Here is a 22,919-nt window from a genome sequence, read left to right as displayed (position 1 = left end):
ATAAATCAGAACCGCAGATTTTAAGGTGTGGTTAGATGGAACTTTATATATGTATATATATTCCGATTCTGTGACCAGTAGGATTTTTCTTTGACGCTTTTCTGCACATGTTAAAAGAGAGAATGCAACATTTGTACTGGTAAAAAATAAAGTTCCATCGTACCACACCTTAAAATCCCCTGTTATGATTTATTTATTTCTATCATAAGTACCGGTACGGCGTACCTCTACAAATCAAACACTGTGTATATACTGTGCCTCACGTCCGATATATATGGTGAATGTGTAACATTGTGGCTTTTAACTTCGGCAACTGCCCGCAGTGAGCAACCGAGAGGGCCTAGTGAGAGATACAGAAAGAAAAATAAATCTGGTAACTAGTTACCATTAGCAAACACTCGGAACACAGTACTGTACAGGTCGACAGGTTTTAATTAAAACGTAGTGGCACGGAACGAGCGAGGCGTAAAGTGCGCAGTACACGCAATTACAGGGAACAATTGCAGTGCAGCCGGGAGAGGGACGACTCCGTCCCGTGGACAAATGGACCTCGTTAGTAGCAGAGGGCGCCCTGCGAAAACTCGCCTATGACTTCCCTTATGCAAATTTTGCGGCTTATTCTCAGCTTCAGCGAAACTGCTTGGTTCTTTTTGCTTCCGTTAGCTCGATCGAGAAAGAAGGAACATTTTCATGCGGGCTTTGCCAGTTCTCTTTAATAAAACTTGTACAGGTAGCTTTGTATCGATTTACAAAAATATAAACTAATTTCTTTAATCATTTGCAAAACTAAATAATTATGAGTTGCATGCTACATTTTTAAAACAAAAATTAATGTATATACGGTGTATCACAATTAGTACTAGCGAAATCTGACACAGAGGAAAAATATGCGAAAAGAGAGGCGAAAAGCGTGTCGTAAGACTGCAAACCGAGGCGTTTGCACGATAATTGCAACTGACTGCAGTATGAAATTCATGATGTCCACATGAAATATCCCTGAATTCCAAATACAATTAAAAAAAAAAGATATGAGAGATAGATACTAACGGTTTGCGGCATTGTATCTTTGCTCCACTTCCATTCGTCTTTTTTCTCGTAAAACAAATGAAGCAGAATCGAGTCTTTGGGACTCACTTTTCTCTCATCTGCTGTCTTAAAAGTAAGACATCCTTTGTACAACTCATAAGTTAATTGCTAATAATTACCACAACTTTGGCAGCTTATGAGTTTATGTTTGTTCTTCATACCTGTCCTGTATCCATGAATATTTATTTGTACGATCGTATTTTATGTTCAGCTATTCATTTCCGTTGTGAAGCATAACTTCGTTTACGTGATGGTAACGCGCCATCCACGTACCATTACATGATTAATTACTCCATTTCTTCTACAACCTGCAATCTTATTTCCCTTAATTTCTAAGTCCGATTTTTGTTGCAGTGCAGTGCGACATATTTCATAGCGTTGTACTGCAATTTCACACGGTCGCACAACACTCCACTTATTGCTAGCCAAAAGCGAATTCTGCGCCTGCATTCATCTCATCATGACGTAAAAAGAAACGGTGGGATTTTTAGTTAAACATAACTCATTTGAAAATTATTCATTCATTTTCTCCCACACTACAGCTCTTGCAATATGTCCCTTCAGTAAGCAAATACCATTCTATCTTGACAAAAAATGGTTCAAATGGCTCTGAGCACTATGGGACTTAACATCTGAGGTCACCAGTCCCCTAGAACTTAGAACTTCTTAAACCTAACTAACCTAAGGAAATCACACAACACCCAGCCATCACGAGGCAGAGAAAATCCCCGACCCCGCCGGGAATCGAACCCGGGAACCAGGGCGTGGGAAGCGAGAACGCCACCGCACTGACAGGTCATGCTGACGTTGTTATTTGACCAAGATGGCCCCCTTTTGATTCAGTTCCTGCAGCACGAGACAACAGTGAATGCCCATCGTTACTCGAAAACCTTGACCACCCTTCTCCGAGCCATCAAATCAAAACGACCAGGCAATCTCACCCGTGGGGTCAGCTTCACGACAATGCAAAGCCTCATATGGCCAACACAGTCGCGGCACTCCTGCAGAAATTCATATCGGAGGTACTCGGCCACCCTCCATACAGTCCGGACCTCTCTCCCTGTGATTACGCCATTTTTCGCCCCTTTAAAAAGGCTCCGAGGGGCAAACGATTCAACTCGGTCAACGACGTCCAGCTGTACTTACGGAACTGGTTAACATCGCAGCCCTGGGAATTTTATGAGACAGCCGTTCACCGCTTGTGTCACAGTGGGACAAGTGTCTCAAAAGATACGGACAGTACTTCTCAAATACAGGTACTGGTTTCTGCAGTTATGCCTCCGGCTCTTTTCTTTTTGGACGCCCCTTATATGTCTGAGGGAACAGGCACAGCGGCGACTACAGCCGTTATGAAATGCACTCGCCGTTGAGAATTCGGACAACCCTCAGTCGTATAATGAAAAGACTACAATGAGTAGTGTAGCGCTTGACACAAGTCACGTCGATTAAATATTTGGGCGTAACATTGCAGAGCGATATGAAGTGGGACAAGCACTTAATGGCAGTTCTGGGGAAGGCGGATAGTCGTCTTCGGTTAATTGGTAGAATTTTGGGAAGATGTGGTTCATCTGTAAAGGAGACCGCTTATAAAACACTAATACGACCTATTCTTGAGTATTGCTCGAGCGTTTGGGATCCCTGTCAGGTCGGATTGAGGGAGGACATAGAAGCAATTCAGAGGCGGACTGCTAGATTTGTTACTGGTAGGTTTGATCATCACGCGAGTGTTACGGAAATGCTTCAGGAACTCGCGTTGGAGTCTCTAGAGGAAAAGAGGCGTTCTTTTCCTGAATCGCTACTGAGAAAATTTAGAGAACCAGAATTTGAGGCTGACTGCAGTACAACTTTACTGCCGCCAACTTATATTTCGCGAAAGGACCACAGAGATAAGAGAGATTAGGGCCCGTACAGAGGCATATAGGCAGTCATTTTTGCCTCGTTATGTTTGCGAGTGGAACATTGAGAGAAGATGCTAGTTGTGGTACGAGGTACCCTCCGCCACGCACCGTATGGTGGACTGCGGAGTATGTATGTAGACGTAGATGTAGAATTCGTGCCGGACCGGGACTCAAACACAGATTTCGCGCTTATCGCGAGCACTATTGCGAATACATTTCAAACAGCACTGTTGTTGTGCTGCGTGATGTAGTGTTACCTGAGGACGGAAACAGAAATAAAACAGCGTGTCCGGAGATGGGATTTTGGCCCCAAAGGACCGCGGGCGCGATAGCGCTGTGCGCTAACAATTTCTTTTGTTCCGCAGAGTCCCGCGGGGGCCGCTGTTTTGTGCGGGCTCTCCACGCCATCCCATCCCAGGGGCCGGCCTAGCGCCTTATCACAACAGCGGCAACAACCGAGCGCCGCCGTTGAGTCAGCGGGCGGCGGCAGCGGCAGCGGCGGTGGCTGCGCTTCCGGCGCCGGCCGGGACCTGAATAGGCGATCAGCCAGCCAGCTGCCAACGGCCACCAATGCACGTGCGCGCTGCCGGCTGCGGCGCTCGCCGCACGCTGCACCAGCGCAAATGGCGACTAAGTTCCTTGTCCTGCGTGATAGCAAACGTTGAAAGCACCCTGTATTTCCGTTCTTTACACCGAGATGAAAGTAGTCACGATATAGTGATATTCTTTACACCGAGATGAAAGTAGTCACGATATAGTGATATGCACGTATACAGATAGCGATAGTATTGCGTACACAACGAATAAACTAACAAACGACGGCGTTGATCCTCCTTGCTACACAAAACGGGTTAAAACACTGTTGCAGAAACAACGAAACAAACATGTTGTTGTTGTTGTTTTGGTCTTCAGTCCTGAGACTGGTTCGATGCAGCTCTCCATGCTACTCTATCCTTTGCGAGTTTCTTCATCACCCAGAACCTACTGCAACCTACAGCCTTCTGAATCTGCTTAGTGTGTTCACCTCTTGGTCTCCCTCTACGATTTTTACCCTCCACGCTGCCTTCCAATGCTAAATTTGTGATCCCTTGATGCCTCAGAACATGCCCTACAAACCGGTCCCTTCTTCTTATCAAGTTGTGCCACAAACTCCCCCCCCCCCCCACCAATCCTATTCAATACCTCCTCATTAGTTATCATTAGAAGAAAGGCGTCTTTCGTTGCGACGGAATCTTCTCAAGAAATTCCAATCACCAACTTTCTCCTCCGAATGCGAAAATACTTTGTTGACACCGACCTACGTAGGACGGAACGATCACCACGATAAAATAAGGGAAATCAGAGCTCGTACGGAAAGATATAGGTGTCCATTCTTTCCGCGCGCTATACGAGATTGGAATAATAGAGAATTGTGAAGGTGGTTCGATGAATCCTCTGCCAGGCACTTAAATGTGTATCCATGTAGAAGCAGATGTATAAAACGGCAGTGCACTAGCGGAACTTTCATTTGTACTCAGATAATTCATGTGAAAAGGTTTCCGACGTGATTACGACCGCACGACGGGAATTAACAGACTTTCATTGTCGAATGGTAGTTGGAACTAGACACGTGGGACATTCCATTTCGGAAATCGTTGGGAATTCAATATTCCGAGATCCACAGTGTCAAAACTGTGGCGATGGTTCAAATGGCTCTGAGCACTATGGGACTCAACTGCTGTGGTCATCAGTCCCCTAGAACTTAGAACTACTTAAACCTAACTAACCTAAGGACATCACACACATCCATGCCCGAGGCAGGATTCGAACCTGCAGCAGCGCGGCTCCGGACTGGAGCGCCTAGAACCGCACGACCACCGCGGCCGGCAAACTGTGGCGAGAATACCAAATTTCTGGCAACGCAATGGCCGACGACCTTCACTTAATGACCGGTAGGAGCGGCGTTTGCGTAAAGCTGTAAGTGCTAACAGACAAGCAACACTCCGTGAAATAACCGCAGAAATGAATGCGGGTCGTACGACGGACGTATCCGTTACGACAGTGCGGCAAAATTTGGCGTTAGTGGGCTAAAGCTGCAGACTACCGACACGAGTGCCATTGCTCACAGCATATCACCTGCAGCGCCTCTGCTGCGCTCGTGACCATGTCGGTTGGACACCACACGACTGGAAACCGAGACATGCTCACTTGAGACCCGACTGCAGTTGATAAGCACTAATTGTAGGGTTTGAGTCTGTTACAGAACCCACAATGCCATGGACCCAAGTTGTAACAAGGAACTATGGAAGCTGGTGGTGGCTCCATAATGGTGTGGGCTGTGTTTACATTGAACGGACTGGGTTTTCTTGTCCAATGAACCGACCACTGATTGGAAATGGTTATGTTCGGCTACTTTTGGACCATTTTCTGCCATCCATAGACTTCATGTTCCCGAACAACGATGGAATTGTGACCGGGCCACAGCTGATCGTGATTGGTTTGAAGAACGTTCTGGACAATTCGAGCGAATGGGAAGGCTAAATGTATCAATTTGAACTAAGGGACACAGGTATGGAAACGAACGGGTCGAAAGTCATAAGCGAAAATCGTTCTGATATCTCTGACAGTGAAATACATGTACCGGTAGTGCTGTTAATAACACTGTAGGATAGGCAACTATCGAGATGGTAGTACGGACCAAATCAAGAAAAAAAAATCCTGTAGACATGGGCGCTAACATCCATATCTCAGGAGCTACGAGAATTTGTTCATCTTCGCTACTGTGAAATACATCTCTACTGAACAAGTGGTCACAGTTATGCATTTTAGTGCCCATATTTACTACAGACATTTTACTTGCTTTCGTCTCTACTACCATCTCTGTAAGACAACTACCCTACACGCTTACAAGCGACAGTACCGGTACATATATTCCACTGTCAGAGGTATCAGAATGGTTTTCGCGTAAAACGTCCGACTCGTTCGTTTCCGAACCAGGACCCCGAACCTCAAATTGATAAATTTATCCTCCTCCATCATCCCTCAAAGTTTCTAACATCATCATGGAATCATCTTGTGTATTTATTCGACGGAGTCCCCTCAATTGCCATGACTTCAAATTGGCTGCAGAGGTCAGTTTACAGCCAGTACCGCGTATGCGTTTGGTTTGCTTTACTTCAACGTACAGCATCAGCAGCTGCTTGCTCATTATATCGCCATCAAAAACACTTTCCATCGACTGATCATCAGACTCTGAGGAAATCAGGTTAACTTTTTGTTTCTCAGCGTCATGTTTGATATCTATCACGTTTACAGAGGCTTCAATTAAGTCATATTCTGTGTCTGTATCGAAGGTTTTCCTGGCGCCTAGGGAAATGGGCTCCTCCTTCCACGGCTTCCTTGGTGCCGCGAATGAAGAGGGCGAACAAACTTTCACATCCTATTGACACATGCGGAATCCGTGCTGACACATGATTCGTTCCATAGCGGCTGGCATGCGCCATAAGCGGCTCTACAAGAGGGAGAAAGTGGGGGGCGAAGGCTCGTGTGATCCATGCTTTAGGCTGTAATGTGCAGAAATGGCGTGACTAATGAACACTTCCCGCACTAAATAGCTCTCTCATCTTTGATGCTCTCACAGATCTCGCAGGCACTTCCAAAACCGAACATGGCGGCCTTGTCTTCGCGTCAAAAAGAACATCCACGTCTAAGCTCTACAACTTTTGTGTTAATGATAATTTCTGAATTTGGAGATGAAAATGTAAAAACGTTAATTTACTTTTCTTATTTCCATTCGCTAATGTCTTACAGCTTAATATACTACGGTAATTTGTCTTTGCAGAAGAAATGTTTGTTGCACGTAAAATTCTAATATGTGGTGTCCACTCCACAATCTCTTGTAGACAGCTCTTCAAAAAGTTGAGCAGACAGATAGCCTCACAGTAAACTAACTCCCCTATATATTTTGTTGTTAACAAGCAATCACATTTCGAAAGCAACAGTCACATTCGTTAATTTAATACTCTAAGAAGAAATAGCTTACACTATCCTTCCCTCAATGTTAGCGTGTCACAGAAACGAGTGACGTATTCGGCCATAAGAAACCTTGACCACCAACATGGTTATGTTAGGCATTTACTAGGTAATAAAATAAACTTAAAAAACAAACTGAAATCATACTTGCCTGACACGAGAGAGAGAGAGAGAGAGAGAGAGAGAGAGAGAGAGAGAGAGAGAGAGATTTTTTTACCTACTTAAGTATAAAACAACAGTATAAGAGAGAAAAGATCATAGCTTAATATAACCATATAAATTATCAGCATTTTGGAAAATTTTCCGCTGAGGATATTTGTACTATATTAGTCACTACGACTTTCTTCACAGCTCACCAGGTAGCAATTAGGGTACATGCAACACTCTGTTTATTCAGTTTACTTGCCCACACAGCTGAGTTCCTTGAAAATTTGATAAGCCACACGGAATCGATTTCGGGACACTTAAACCCCATACTCCAGACACCTTCTATAGGCCACGAGTAATCGTAATCGCAAGCACAGTTCGAGGTTTTTGGATGACGCTTGTAGCAGTGTTGGGAATCATGCATGCTCGGGTTGGCACTGAATGTACGATTTCGATTACTAATAATCTCTAGAAAGTACTTGAAGATGGGAGATGGGATTTATGTACCCCGAAATTGATAGATTGAAGGTTAATTATGTTTTCAAAGAAAGCAACTGTGTGAGCTAGTAAACAGAAGCATGGCTGAATCTCTCTCTCTCTCTCTCTCTCTCTCTCTCTCTCTCTCTCTCTCTCTCTCTCTCTCTCACACACACACACACACACACACACACACACACCTCAGAACCTGCTGCCACCAGAAGACATAAAACAGTGACACAGGGAGGGTTAACAAGTAGTGTTTGCATAGAAGCATGAGAATAGGGAAACTTACATACATACATTTTACATACTTTCCTTCACTCACCAATTTACAAAGCCCATTACAAGTACCATGTCGTCACAACATTTTCGAAAGCTATTAAATTAACCCAGCAAAGAATAGTTAAAGGATAAGTAACAAATCAGAGATCAGAATTAACATAGTTGCAGTACTATAATATAACACTAACAAAGCGGAAAAAGCAACAGCTTCAGTTGAGGCCTAACTTTTCGATTAAAACATGTAATATACTATTGAGGACTCCTGACTAGTTGCAGATGACAGCCAGGGGCATCAGTATACGATAAGAAGTTATCTATTTTTAACACTTTCTTTATGTCGTTTTCTTGTTCAGTGCAAGTTTTGCAATTGATTTTAAACTAACTTTCCGAAGACCTAGAGACTTGAAACTTTTAACATAGCTCAGAACCGGATGGCAAAGCAATATGAACTCACTGTTTTGTCTGACGTGTGGTGGAGGGTACTGTGTGTACTATTACTATCTTTCCCTTTTGCTGCTGCACTCACGGAACGATTGCTGGTATATGTACGAGGAAGCAATATACTGGTTGACTCAGGTGAAGAGAAGGTGAAATAAACCTGAAATTTACCACATATCTCTGTTGTAATCTCATCAATTTGTTCGACTTCGACTGAAAAATTTCACACACACAAGACTGAAGCACAAAATAATTATTAAAACAAAAAAAATTGAATAAAGGTAAAACTTTTTAAAATGCACTAAAATGTATAAAATAATTTCTTGTAGCCCCGTACGTATTCCTAAAGCCACACAAAGAGTCCTTACATTTTGTGCTTGTGAATTTTTAATAGCTATGACGATACTTCAAAATTCCAAAGAAAAATATGGGGCGCAAGCAGCAGACAATAGTAAAGAGTGTAGAAAGTAGCTCTCGTTTAGAAAAATTACACACCAGTTCGTATCATTTGCAATGCAATAAAACTGTTGGTGACAGATAAACTACTCATTACGCAACGATAACACTTTTGCATTATTGTAAAAGGACATGTAGGAGAGTGAAACGCTCTCTTGCACTCTTGTTCTCTTGTTATTAGGTCTTGGGTGGAATCAGGTCTTTGTTGCTGAACTGTATTATTAAATGTGAGTTTATTTACTGTGTAGACTGAATGTCCATTAAAATCATTAAAATATTTTGTGGCACTAAAACTACGTCATTTGAAGAACCTATTTCATTTTGGACCAAAGGAAAACGTAAATTTCATTCGGTGCAAGAGATATAGCTAAATAGGGAAGCTGACGTTCGGCTCGTGGCTATTTTGAAAGCCAATTTGTATTTAATTACTGTCATTATATTATATTCGTTAGAACCTGTAGTCCTTTATTTTTCACTGAGTCGGACAAATTTTCTGAATGCAAAAGGTTACGAAAGTAAACTTCATCTTTTTTTTCACGGTTAGTAAAATACCAAACGAATTGTTTCCAAGCTAATTGTCAGCCGTAGCTATTTTCCAGTTCAAAGGTATATGGAAGTCAACGGTAATATTATCATTCTTGACTTTTACGAAAGTAACTGAGATAACCGGAAGTATAATGCCACAGTTTCCTTAGATGTCTACCGCCAGAGATAAGGTTTTCAGACAAATTTTACGTAACATCAATGCTCTTGATTGTCAGATTCAGATCATGAAAACCCGCTCATGTTTCCAGCAGTACACTCCACTCTCCTGGGCCGCATACCCCTGATAAAATCCTGCAAGGCACTACTCGGGAAGCAATAGCAGACGAGAAGTCATACGAATGAGGCTGCTGCAGAGCGCTACAGTAAGAGAATTAGCTGCAACAGTAGTGGGATGAGAGACGACTTTTCGGAAGCATACCTCGCAAACGGCTTCGAGACAGGCAGCCGCGGCAGTGCGGCGGTTGGTGGAGGCTTCTCCGACCTTCTGTGGGCACTGCACCAGGACGACTATGGCGTGGCTTCCACAAGTGGGTGCCGCCTTAATTCAGGGAGCAGGGGCCGTAATCACGTGTCACTCCGGGGTCACGGGGACAACTCCCGAACGCTTTAATGGCCCCGCACTGAATGAGCGCCGGACAGATGGTAGCTGCGGAGGGCTCAGAACAGCACGAGAAAGAAAGTCGCCCGCCACTACCTGACGAATTGGCTGCCACGTCTGCTTCAGTACTCTGCCACCCCTAACGAAGACTACTCGGAAGTATCACTTCCTATACATATATGGGACTTGATAGTAAACAAAACACAAACTTACGCAATATTAGATAAGGTATGTGATAACACTGACGATTTAACACCACACACAAAGATCGTCGTTCTCAGTGTGGCAACGAAGCAACGATTTATACTGATTCGACAAGTCTTTGGTAGATTTTCGGAGGTATGTGGCGCTATATGTCTATTGACCAGACGTACTACAATCGTTCGCCCATAACTATCTATTCTTTACTTATTCTGGAGAGATGGCTCATATGAAATATTAGTTCACTTCATTACGTGAATGATTAAAAAGATTTACTTAGCTTGACATAATCTCTACCTCAGGAATGCGTAGAATATTTACAGCTGTCAGTGACTATTAAAACATCACTTCATGCACTAATTAACAAACTCTTCTCGTGAAGTACAGGGTTCAACATTTACAAACGTACATTTCCATCTGGGACTTGAATAACTCTTTATTCCTACTCGATGATGTTGGCTGCTTCAGCTGTGGTCACGAACAGGGCCACGCCCTATATTGACCTCCGTACGAGGACGCTGCTGTGCTGACTGAGACGCTGTGGCTTCTTCAGCCTCTCCCACGTGTCGTTGGGGAGTGCAGCAAGACATCGTTGATGGCTGTGGTATTGATGCGCATTGCCGACTTTAGCGTGTACCCGATTTTTGGACATTACATATTATATCCATGCACAGGTCATGCAATGCCCGTAAATTACGAACCGGTCTTCTGTCGGAGAGCAGCTGCCGCCCGATAGCGTCCCAGATGTGTTCTAATGAGTACAGCTCACGCGAATTTCGCAACTGAAACCTCAACGGAAGTTGAGTACCACGCTCCTCAACCCACTGTAACAAGATTCTGGGCTTGTGACACGAACAGTTATCCTGCTGGAAGATGTTATTGTCGTTGAGGGGGCATGGAGCATGGAGGGATGCATGTGGTCCGTGGTAATGTTCACATGTCCTCAGCTGTCTTGGTGCCTTCGATTATTACCACAGCTCCCATAGAAGCCCAGGCGAATGTCCACCATGCCCTAATACTGCTCCCACTGACCGTGCCTGATGTCGCCGTGGAGACATCAAGCATTAAGCTCAAATAGCTCTGAACACTATGGGACTTAACATCTGATGTCATCAGTCCTCTAGAACTTAGAACTACTTAAACCTAAGGACATCACAATCATCCATGCCCGAGGCAGGATTCAAACCTGCGACCGTAGCGGTCGCGAGGTTCCACACTGAAGCGCCCAGAACCGCTCGGCCACTCTTGCCGGCTCAAGCATTAAGAGGTTCAGGTGGTCCGCTACATTGTTTACGTAACCCACAGCTGTATTGGTGCCTTATGTACTACCACAGGTCCCATGGAAGCCCAGGCGAATGTTCATCACGCCATAATACGGCCCCCACTGGCGTGCGTCATTGGCGTTGTGTTAGTGTTTAATATCCCGTCGATAACGAGGTCATTAGAGACGAAGCACAAGTTCGGGTTAGGGAAGGATGGGGAAGGAAAAACCCTGGCATTTGCATCAAGCCATTTAGGGAAATCACGGAAAATCTAAATCAGGATGGCCGAACGCTAGTTCGAACCGCAGTCCTCCCGAATGCCGGCCTCTGTGGCTGAGCGGTTCTAGGCGCTTCAGTCCGGAACCGCGCTGCTGATAGGGTTGCAGGTTCGAATCCTGCCTCGGGCATGGATGTGTGTGATGTCCTTAGGTTACTTAGGTTTAAGTAGTTCTAAGTTCTAGGGGACTGATGACGTAAGATGTTAAGTCCCATAGTGTTTAGAGCCACTTGAACCATTTCCTCCAGATTGCGAGTCCAGTGTGCTAACCATTGTGCTATGCCGCTGGGTCCGGGCAGGTGACACGTTTCCACTGATACACGGCCCCATCTCGGTGATCCTGTGCCCGCTGCGAACAGCTTGGGATCGTCTGCTGCAGAGCCCCATGTTCAACGATGCGCGCTTAACTGTCTACTCCAAAACACTTGTGCCTGTAATACCACTGTCCTCTGGCGCCAGATCTGCCACAGATCGCCGCCTGTGCTGTTGTAGAGAGCGGGCAAGCTTCCCATTTGCAATCATCCGATTTTCATGTTTCTATCGGCCATCGACAACCAACATCTTATAATCCCACCTGTGCTTCTACCGTTCTTCAACCATTTTCCGTAGAAGGTCACGACTGTGGCGCGCGAATAGCTGACCAGTTCCACCGTTTCCGGGATCCTTGTTCACTGACGCCGGACCATAACAATCTGCCCTTTGTAAAAGTCGATTGTCTCAATAGATTTCCCCATTTGCGTCTCGTATCGCCACTAAACTGATTCCCCACATGTCTGCTCTCAGTTTATATGCTTCTGTTGTTGTGTCACATCGCGGCAAGGCGGCATTCAATCTCGCAATGGGCAATAGTCATAATACGACACTGCAATACCTTGTTAAGAATATGCAATGTTCCTTCGACCATGCACGCATGTCTGAAGGAGCCGGCAATGCGGTGACTACAGCCGTTATAAAATACATGAAATGTATTCGCAGCTGCGAATACGAACAATCATCAGCTGTATAAGGAAACGTTGATAATCAAAATTTTTCCATTCCCAAACTTAAACCCGTTTTTCCCTCTCTACCCCAGCGGTCGCCTTAACCGCTTGGGCTGAGTGGACGACTGACGGCCAAATCCAAATTTTCATTATGTCGTGCAATATCGTATTTATCCGCCGATACCAAAAATGTGTGTCCAAGTAGGCATATATATGGTGACGCACATACGACAATATATGGAAGTCTGTGTCCGGCCGTGATTCGTAGACGGATAGCCGAGGTTGTTAAGGCAACCTCTCGCGTCAAGCGGGAAATCCGGGAAGAGAACCGGTTCCGCACAGATTCTTATTGTCGCCATTCCCTTATACAGATGATGGTTGTTCGTAAGCTGCGAATACGTTTCATCGTTTCATCAATGGTGACAATATTTTGGCTCATCAGTGTAATTCAACTTCAGTAATAAAAGCCAGACTTACAGACCATCACAAACAGGTCTCGACCCATGTTGTTGTTGTTGCGGTCTTCAGTCCTGAGAGTGGTTTGATGCAGCTCTCCATGCCACTCTATCCTGTGCAAGCTTCTTCATCTCCCAGTACCTACTGCGACCCATATCCTTCTAAATCTGCTTAGTGTATTCATCTCTTGGTCTCCCTCTACGATTTTTACCCTCCACGCTGCCCTCCAATACTAAATTGGTGAACGCTTGATGCCTCAGAACATGTCCTACCAACCAATCCCTTCTTCTAGTTAAGTTGTACCACAAACTTCTCTTTTCCCCAGTCCTATTCAGTACCTCCTCATTAGTTATGTGATCTATCCATCTAATCTTCAGCATTCTTCCGGAGCACCACATTTCGAAAGCTTCTATTCACTTCTTGCCCAAAATATTTACCGTCCATGTTTCACGTCCATACATGGCTACACTCCATACAAATACTTTCTGAAACGACTTCCTGACACTTAAATCTACACTCGATGTTAACAAATTTCGCTTTCCTTGCCATTGCCAGTCTACATTTTATGTCCTCTCTACTTCGACCATCATCAGTTATTTTGCTCCCCAAATAGCAAAACACCTTTACTACTTTAAGCGTCTCATTTCCTTATCTAACTCCGCAGCATCACCCGATTTAATTCGACTGCATTCCATGTTGATGTTCATCTTATACCCTCCTTTCAAGACACTGTCCATTCCGTTCAACTGCTCTTCCAAGTCCTTTGCTGTCTCTGACACAATAACAATGTCATCGGCGAACCTCAAAGTTTTTATTTCTTTTCCATGGATTTTAATACCTACTCCGAATTTTTCTTTTGTTTCCTTTACTGGTAGTTCAATATACAGATTGAATGACATCGGGGAGAGGCTACAACCCTGTCTCACTCCCTTCCCAACCACTGCTTGCCTTTCATGCCCCTCGGCTCTTATAACTGCCATCTGGTTTCTGTACAAATTGTTCAAAAATGGTTCAAATGGCTCTGACCACTATGGGACTTAACATCTATGGTCATCAGTCCCCTAGAACTTAGAACTACTTAAACCAACTAACCTAAGGACAGCACACAACACCCAGCCATCACGAGGCAGAGAAAATCCCTGACCCCGCCGGGAATCGAACCCGGGAACGCGGGCGTGGGAAGCAAGAACGCTACCGCACGACCACGAGATGCGGGCAACAAATTGTAAATAGGCTTTCGCTCCCTGTATTTTACCCCTGCCACCTTCAGAATTTGAAAGAGAGTATTCCAGCCAACATTGTCAAAAGCTTTCTCTAAGTCTATAAATGCTAGAAACTTAGTTCGTCAACAATAAGGAGTGGGAAAACATTTGTCTGTTCAAAAGGATCCCTAAGAAATTGCAAACGCGGAAAACTACGGCAGTAAGAGGATTTAAACTCAATAATTCTTTCTGGTTGTTTCTAGTAGTTTCCAGCGTATGAACAAACGTTTTCCTCAACCTTGAACGATCCTTGCAGTCTGACACGAGAATTCTGCAGCGTGAGAAAGGGACTGTGGCCAGATACAAAATCGAGATGAAAGCTACGACCGTAGCGTGGAAGACATAAACTGAGCTTTGCTGAGGATCTGCGACGAGGCAGTAGACGGGATACGAACGTGCTGGGCAGAAGCGCGGGCTAAAGCCCAGGTGGCGCTGATGGACACGTACGAGGTGGCTGGCTAGCCGAGCAGGCGCGCTACGGGGCACGTTCGACGGGGAGGCTGCAGCGCCAGACTGCAGACGGAGGAAGAGTTAAATTACGGGCCAGCAGAAGCGGTTTAATATCGGCGCAACTTTTGATGGGCTCGCTTGTACGTGCCGCTGCGCCCACAGAGGGGAACGCGCATGGTAATCGCATATTAAACTCTGCTGTTTTCAAGGGACCCTGAAAAGTTTCCGCCAGATAGTGCAATAGCAACACAGCCGGTCAACTGCACCTACCGATACCACATGTCGGTTTTGTCCCGCGAGGTATTGATGCTGCAACTTGTAACGTCATACATGTGCCAACACGGAGAAAACAAACACCGGAGTCAGTATGTACCGTGGGTTCGAAGACAGGTATAACGTCGTGCGACGCGTCACTTCCAATGATAATATAGCGCTGTAACTGATTAGTAGTTATCCAGGAACCCTAGGAGCCCAGATAGCGATCTTACCTCAAGAGCACTGATAAGACGGTATCATGTTACGCTTCCAGTGTTATATAGGCAAGAAACGAGGGTCACTATATATTTAACTACCTAGTTTCAACTACTTTCCAAGGTAATTCCCCAGCCATTCCACTCTATCTAAAAGACAATTACTTTTTGCCTACACATTTATACAAAGAAAACATCTCTCCCTCTATTTTCGTTTGCTGTAGTTTTAATAACATTCAGATTAATATGAGAATGCAGGCTTTCTCGGCGAATCTTGAAGATAAATTCTTCTCGGGTTGACAGCCGAGTCAAACTGCGCCTGAAGATGGCAAGTAAGAAACTTGCTGAAACGTTGCTGGAGACGAACGCATTGACTCGGCTGTCAACCCGAGAACAATTTATATTCAGATTAATGTTTAACTTATAACTTAAATCTGCATCTGAATCATATATTTCTTTCTCCATCCAGTAATTCGACAAGCACAAAGTAGGTAATTTGGTTGCTTGGGGGAAGAGACCAAACTGCGAGGTCATCGGTCTCATCGGATTAGGGAAGGACAAGGAAGGCAGTCGGCCGTGGCCTTTCGAAGGAACTATCCAGGCATTTGCCTGGAGCGATTTAGGGAAATCATGGAAAACCTAAATCAGGATGGCCGGACGCGGGTTTGAACTGTCGTCCTCCCGAATGCGAGTCCAGTGTAAGTAGGTAAGTACTCGAATTCTCACACATATCCAATTTTTTATTGTAAGTTCTTTTGTGGCTTTAACAATTAGTTCCCCACCTTCTTGCCATTTTCTAGCCGAGAGTTTTCGGGAATTTTACTTTTGCCTCTTATTTCCTCCATAACACTGTTGTTAAAACATCCCACATTGCCAAAATGGCTCTGAGCACTATGGGACTTAACATCTGTGGTCATCAGTCCCCTAGAACTTAGAACTACTTAAAGCTAACTAACCTAAGGACATCACAAGCATCCATGCCCGAGGCAGGATTCGAACCTGCGACCGTAGCGGTCGCGAGGTTCCAGACTACTATGTCTACTTCGTCGGCTCCCCAGTGCGTAAGCTCTACAGTACCTCGTATAAGGGATTAGGTAGTTATTGTCATCTCATTATATTCCAAACACAATGTCTCACGTAGCTGCACCGATCCACAAATCGAAAACTTAAAAAAAAAAAACAACTTCGCGTCCTCCTCTGTTGCTGATGGCCGTCTCTGGAACAAGCACAGTTCAGTGCTCTGTTACATTTGAGAAAAATCTGAAGCATTTCCTTTTGCCAGCCTAAGAGTTTTCATTAAAAATAAAATACGCTCATTTGTCTCTGTCAAAAAGGTGAAGGAGACGCTCCCACTTTCCTCCGGTCGCGCTTCTTTGTTTTACCTTCTCCGTAGATCACACCATTTTGTTCCCCCTCTCTTCCTTACTTGTGTTTATCTCCTTGTCGCACACCTTGTCTAATGTCCAGAGTCCACAGTTGCGATCTGTCTGCTAGTAATTTATCTTTGCTCTAATACTTCGCCCGTACGAATACAAACTGTTTTTTTTTCAAATTGTTTCCATTATTTATGTAATAATTACTTGTAAGTGTTGGATTCCATATTAGATGAATGACCTATGTGTCGTAATGAGTTCTGTGTAATGTATGTGGTTAAGACATGGCCTGATGGTCCTTATCTTACCAGAATTTGAGGTTCAAACACACACATATATATACGAATGGAGATGGAATGGAGGAACGCCATTGTTTTATCTATCTTAAAAGAAAAAAATTGAAATGAATGTGAAAGTTATTGTGGTGTGTCTGGTAAAAACGGAACATAAGATATACACCAGAATGATCTGTGAAAGAGTACAAACAATGAATTCAGCACTTGTTTCAGAAGAGCAGCATGGGTTTAAAAGGGCGCATCATACCCCGAAAACGTGTTCATTATAAAACAACAGAGAGAGAAAAGAGGAAAGGATAATACTGAAACCCATACAACCCTTACACGAAAGGCTCAAATGGCTCTAAGTACTATGGGACTCAACATCTGAGGTCATCAGTCCCCTAGAACTTAGATAGAACTACTTAAACCCAACTAAGCCGGCCAGGGTGGCCGAGCGGTTCTAGGCGCTACAGTCTGAAACCGCGCGACCGCTACGGTCGCAGGTTCGAACCCTGCCTCGGGCATGGATGTGTGTCATGTCCTTAGGTTAGTTAGGTTTAAGTAATTCTTAGTTCTAGGGGACTGATGACCTCAGATGTTAAGTCCCATAGTGCTCAGAGCCATTTGAACCAAACCTAACTAACCTAAGGACATCACGCACATCCATGCCCGAGGCAGGATTCGAACCTGCGACCGTAGCAGCCACGTGGTTACGGACTGAAGCGCCTAGAACCGCTCGGCCACCGCGGCCGGCACGTGACAGGCGTTTCACCGAGTAGACATACCACTACTCAGGAGGTAATGGCAGAAAGAAGATTTGTTTTAGCTGATGACCAGCTAATAATGACGATAAACCGCAAATCGCTGTAAGCTGAGTTATTTGTGCCAAGAATATACCATGAAACTTTCCACTGATGTGACAGAAGTAATGGCATTTACAGTAGTCAAAAACACAACATCAAAAACTCTAAATTACGACAAGAAAATAGCACAAGCACCACATCGAAAAATAAGCTTTACAAGACACAGGAAGCGATGACATGAATAAGGCTGACGTAGGAAAATGGACCATGCATTAATGCTAATCCCTGTATGGTAAGATGTTTATAATGAAAAAGATAATGCAGCGAGTATTTCCTTTTTCAACTTCACTTTTTAAATGCTGGCATGCGAAAATAAGCTTTACAACGGAACGTACGCAAACTGACCGGTATCGCATGCCAGTTGGTGGACAATCCGCTTATTATCACTAGAAGCAGTACAGGACTTGCCTTGAAGGATGTCCTCGTGCAGCGTCGACGCGTTTGCACAGAAATTTAGCGCAAGCAAGATTTACGCATCCTTCACGCCCAAAGGCATTCGATAGCCATGCGCGAGGTAAAGACACTTCTCTGCGACCTCGTTGCACACAAACCGAAGACGTTGGATACTTAGACTGTTCTGGCTAACCAAGCATAGTCCACAAAAGTACTTAGGAGCGACTGTTGCGTGACAGAGGTTCGTTCTCCTGCAATCAAGTGTAATGTATTCTATGTCTGGAAATTTCTCAGAATTGTATCTTAATTTTATTTCCTCCTCAGTTATTTAACAATATGTGAATTACAGGCAGGGCTCAGGGAACCATTAGAACGTGATCCGCCAATTTCACTTAACATGGGACTATTAAGGTGCGCATATGTGTCGCCTTTCGTGTCACTGCGCTTGCGCAGAGACTGAAATTTTGAACTTTTACACTCTTAAATTCTTATCGAAGTATCTCTATGGACAGCTACATACATTTTGAGTTGCCCTGTACTTCCCTTGGAAAATGTCGACAGCAACAAAGTTCTTAACCGGTTCTTCTGTTGACTCTGTCTTTCATGAAAGCGATACACAGGGCAGAGTCGCTTGTCCCATCACTTTACGGTACTTACACCCGCCGCCGGATCGGTGAAATTATCCGTTTTCTAGCAGCCGCTGTGCCCATAAACACAGAGCCAGCGAGTAAGGCGGGGCAGCGACGGCCGGCGCTGGCTGGCTTAATTGTCGCGTCATGTCGGCCGTAATTGTGGGGGCGGTGGAGGGGGAGGGGAAGATCCCGGCCGGCCACGGGGCATTGCGCTTTATCGCCGCTGTAAAACGGCCGCCGTCGTAAAACACGACGCCTGGGGGCGCCGCGCGCCTAAAGTGCCTCTAAACGATCGCATCATTGGCTGCGCGCCACAGCTCGGACCGTGCGTTTCATTCGACGCGCCCGCTCCACTTTCGCCCGTCACTAAATGAACCGCATCGTCTCACCCGCCTCTACTTTGTTAACTACGCGAGCTTTGAACCCACTGTCCTTACACCATAGATACAAATAGGCCGCGCACACCCCCTACACTGCTGTACTGAGGTTACAAACCAACATCTAAGAGCAAAGCGTGACCGTCTGTCACTAACAAGGGAAGTCTCTCAGCTCGAACAGGGTTCGGTGTTCTAATCTACAGGGTGTTTCAAAAATTTTACAACTTTAAAAATTCATACAAATTTATTGATAGAAGATATAGAGCGGGGTTTAGTGTTATTTTGTAGGAAAACACATCAAGTTTTTTTTTACCTCAAACTAAGGATGTATGTGGCTTCCGTTGTTTATCCTGCACACATCCCACCGGAAGTCAATTTCTTCCCAAACTCGCTGTAGCATTGCAGGTTATTCGTGGTCTAGGTTCAGGTAGAGAAGTAGGCACAGGAAGTGCAAAGTGCAAACACGATATTCTTGATGAATCCCCATAGAAAAAGAATCGCGTGGTGTCAGTTCTGGGGAACATGGGGGCCATGCAAATGGCGAATCACGCGCAATCCATTGGCCTAGAACGCGGCCACTGAGAAAATCCCGGATGTCAGCCAGGTAGTGGGATGGTGCACCATCTGGTATGAAGTGAACATTTCGTTCTTGGTCATCCTCATCGATCTGTGGTGTCAAAAGTTGTTGTAACATATCCATGTACACTAGCCTGTTGATGTTTCTCTCGCGGAAAAAAGGGCCGTACACTTTTTTCTTCCTCAATGCACAAAAAACGTTCATTTTAGTGCTATCACGAACATGTTGCAATGTTTGATGTGGATTTTCGTTGCCCAAATCCCACAGTTATGTGTGTTAACCTTGCCGCTGAAGTGAAAAGTCGACTGGCAGGAAAGACGACTTTGTCCAAGAAATGTTCAACCTCATGTAATCGATTCAACATATCCGCACATACAACTCCAGAGCCTCAACGTATCGTCTAAACAATTGAAGCATTTTAACCACTGCAGTGATTAAAACGGCTCCATGTGAGTCATTTAACTCACCGCTTCCACAACATTACAGGTGAAATATCTGTTTCGCAGAACGTATTTAATTTCCTGACGATTGCTCAACAACTTGTATCAAACGTTTTATTATGCTTTTATAATAAATGATATTTATTTATATTTATAACGTCACTTTTTACACAAAATACGTGTTTATATTCACTGGCTTTGCCTAACCCAGAACGGATACCGAAACAATGTCAAGATAAGATGCATATAACATTAGAAAACGTTGGTTACAGAGAAAACACTTGCTGCGAGTATATATTAAAATTCTGTCGTCTCATAATCTTCGTCATTCTTCCGACTTTTATATCTGAAGACCAACACAAATTTTTTCATCTCGTGAAAATCTTTCTACAAGCAGTCTGAAATAATAAGTCGTTTGGCTTGAAATCTCCATTTTCAAAGCAGGTGTCCAAACATTGGTAAAACTGTAACCAGTGTAGAAACAAGTTATGAACCAGAACAGAAAACAGGAAAAAAATACACTCCAATTTATATTTACTACATTTCAGCAGGTAATTTTGTGGAGCGGACATATAATGAGCTTCATCATTCAATTCCTAATATTTTTTTCGGTAAATTTAAGTTTTTACTTTAATATGAAACAGGCTGCCGCAACTGTAACAAATGGAGGACGTGTTAGCAAACCCATCAAAAGTTAAATAAAATTTCGCTCTAAATCTACAGAAATTCTATGTGGGTACAATACGATCGCCGAAGATTGGCGTGTAACCTGTTGCCGGTCCGGCCAAAGTAAAGTGAACAAAAACAACAGGCCGGCTTGTCTATGTCATATATACAATATCACTTAAGAACAAAATTATTTTTTTCTGCATTGTTGCTGCTGTATTTAAACACGCTGTGTAGAAATTTAAATCAAATGTCTATAAAATGTGGTCACGTATCTAGAAGCGTTCAAAGTTTTAGGGGTGTTTGCAATGTGCTGTACATAATTCGCGGTGTTCAGATGGATGTTGTGGTGGCGGCATGTTCATCTAAGTGCAGTATTCGAACGAGGGCCCACATTCCTGAAAACAAAACTCACTGGATATCTTGAACGACCCGCGGGTGAGGTGCAGGGCGACAACCTAACTCGATGCGCTGTTTTAAGTTATCCGGGTTTGTGTGTTCAGTGACCAAACACGATTCCTTACATATCCCAACAACAAAGAATCTACTGGCGTAAAATTGAGCTGATGGAGCTCTTTGGCCAAGACATCTCACGGTACAGGCCGTGGCTGCCTCACTGGCGTCATGGCAGCATTCGCCGAGCATCAGCAACATGTCAAAGTAGTCCCTAGATATGTTGTTGTTGTTGTGGTCTTCAGTCCTGAGACTGGTTTGATGCAGCTCTTCATGCTACTCTATCCTGTGCAAGCCTCTTCATCTCCCAGTACCTACTGCAACCTACATCCTTCTGATCTGCTTAGTGTATTCATCTCTTGGTGTCCCTCTACGATTTTCACCCTCCACGCTGCCCTCTCTTCCAAGTCCTTTGCTGTCTCTGACAGAATTACAATGTCATCGGCGAACCTCAAAAGTTTTTATTTCTTCTCCATTGATTTTAATGTCTACTAAGAATTTTTCTTGTTTCCTTCACTGCTTGCTCAATATACAGATTGAATAACATACAACCCTGTCTCACTCCCTTCCCAACTGCTGCTTCCCTCTCATGTCCCTCGACTCTTATAACTGCCATCTGGTTTCTGTACAAATTATAAATAGCCTTTCGCTCCCTGTATTTTACCTCTGCCACCTTCATAATTTGAAAGAGAGTATTCCAGTCAACATTGTCAAAAGCTTTCTCTAAGTCTACAGATGATAGAAACGTAGGTTTGCCTTTCCTTAATCTTTCTTCTAAGATAGGTCGTAAGGTCAGTATTGCCTCACGTGTTCCTGTGTTTCTATGGAATCCAAACTGATCTTCCCCGAGGTCGGCTTCTACTAGTTTTTCCATTCGTCTGTAAAGAATTCGCGTTAGTATTTTGCAGCCGTGACTTATGTATAACATGTTTATTACACGTCAATATCGGCAGCACACTGAACCTCGTCTCCTAGTGCATTCCCATCCATCCTGTTTACGTCCCTGTACGGAAACATTCTGCAATCTAACCCAACATGACTTCAAACAGCGCATCGAGGAAGCTTTTTGTTCTGTCACATCAGTAACTTTTGCATACAGCACGTACCCTTCACCACTAAATCTTTGAACTGTCTTGCTCTCTACCTCAGACTGATCGAAATGTGGTTGCTACACACATGGTATAAATGCATAAACTATATTATAGAAAAAAATAATGTTCTGTTTTTTAAAATTACCGCTCGCTCCTTCAACTCTCTGGAAAATAACTAAATAAACTACGAGGGTGGATCCAAAACTAATGCCTTCTGTGTCATAAAAAAAAAAACATATAACAACGGATTTAGTACATATCATAGCCTGAACTATCCTTTTCACAACACTACCATTCAACACAGTCACCATGCATTTATAGGCATTTGCGGCGTCATTGGATCTACGCATTAAAATCAGTTTGGAAAACTCAGCGTTTTGCTTCTAGATTCATAATTTTAAATCTGTTTAGCATCATCCATGAAGAAACTGAATGGGGACGCTGTAGCGGACATCAGCAACGTGCGGATTTGGGTG

General features: G+C 44.1%; 1 protein-coding gene across 2 annotated transcripts in view; it reads right to left on the bottom strand.

Moving 5' to 3' along the window:
- LOC126336587 (disks large 1 tumor suppressor protein) overlaps positions 1-22,919 on the bottom strand; it is a 4,198,467-nt gene that overhangs the window by 317,525 nt on the left and 3,858,023 nt on the right. The window lies entirely within an intron of this gene.

The sequence above is a fragment of the Schistocerca gregaria genome, chromosome 2 (genome assembly GCF_023897955.1).
Source record: "Schistocerca gregaria isolate iqSchGreg1 chromosome 2, iqSchGreg1.2, whole genome shotgun sequence".
Classification (NCBI taxonomy): domain Eukaryota; kingdom Metazoa; phylum Arthropoda; class Insecta; order Orthoptera; family Acrididae; genus Schistocerca; species Schistocerca gregaria.
The sequence above is the reverse complement of the archived record's forward strand: the minus strand, read 5'-3'. Positions and strand labels throughout refer to the sequence as shown.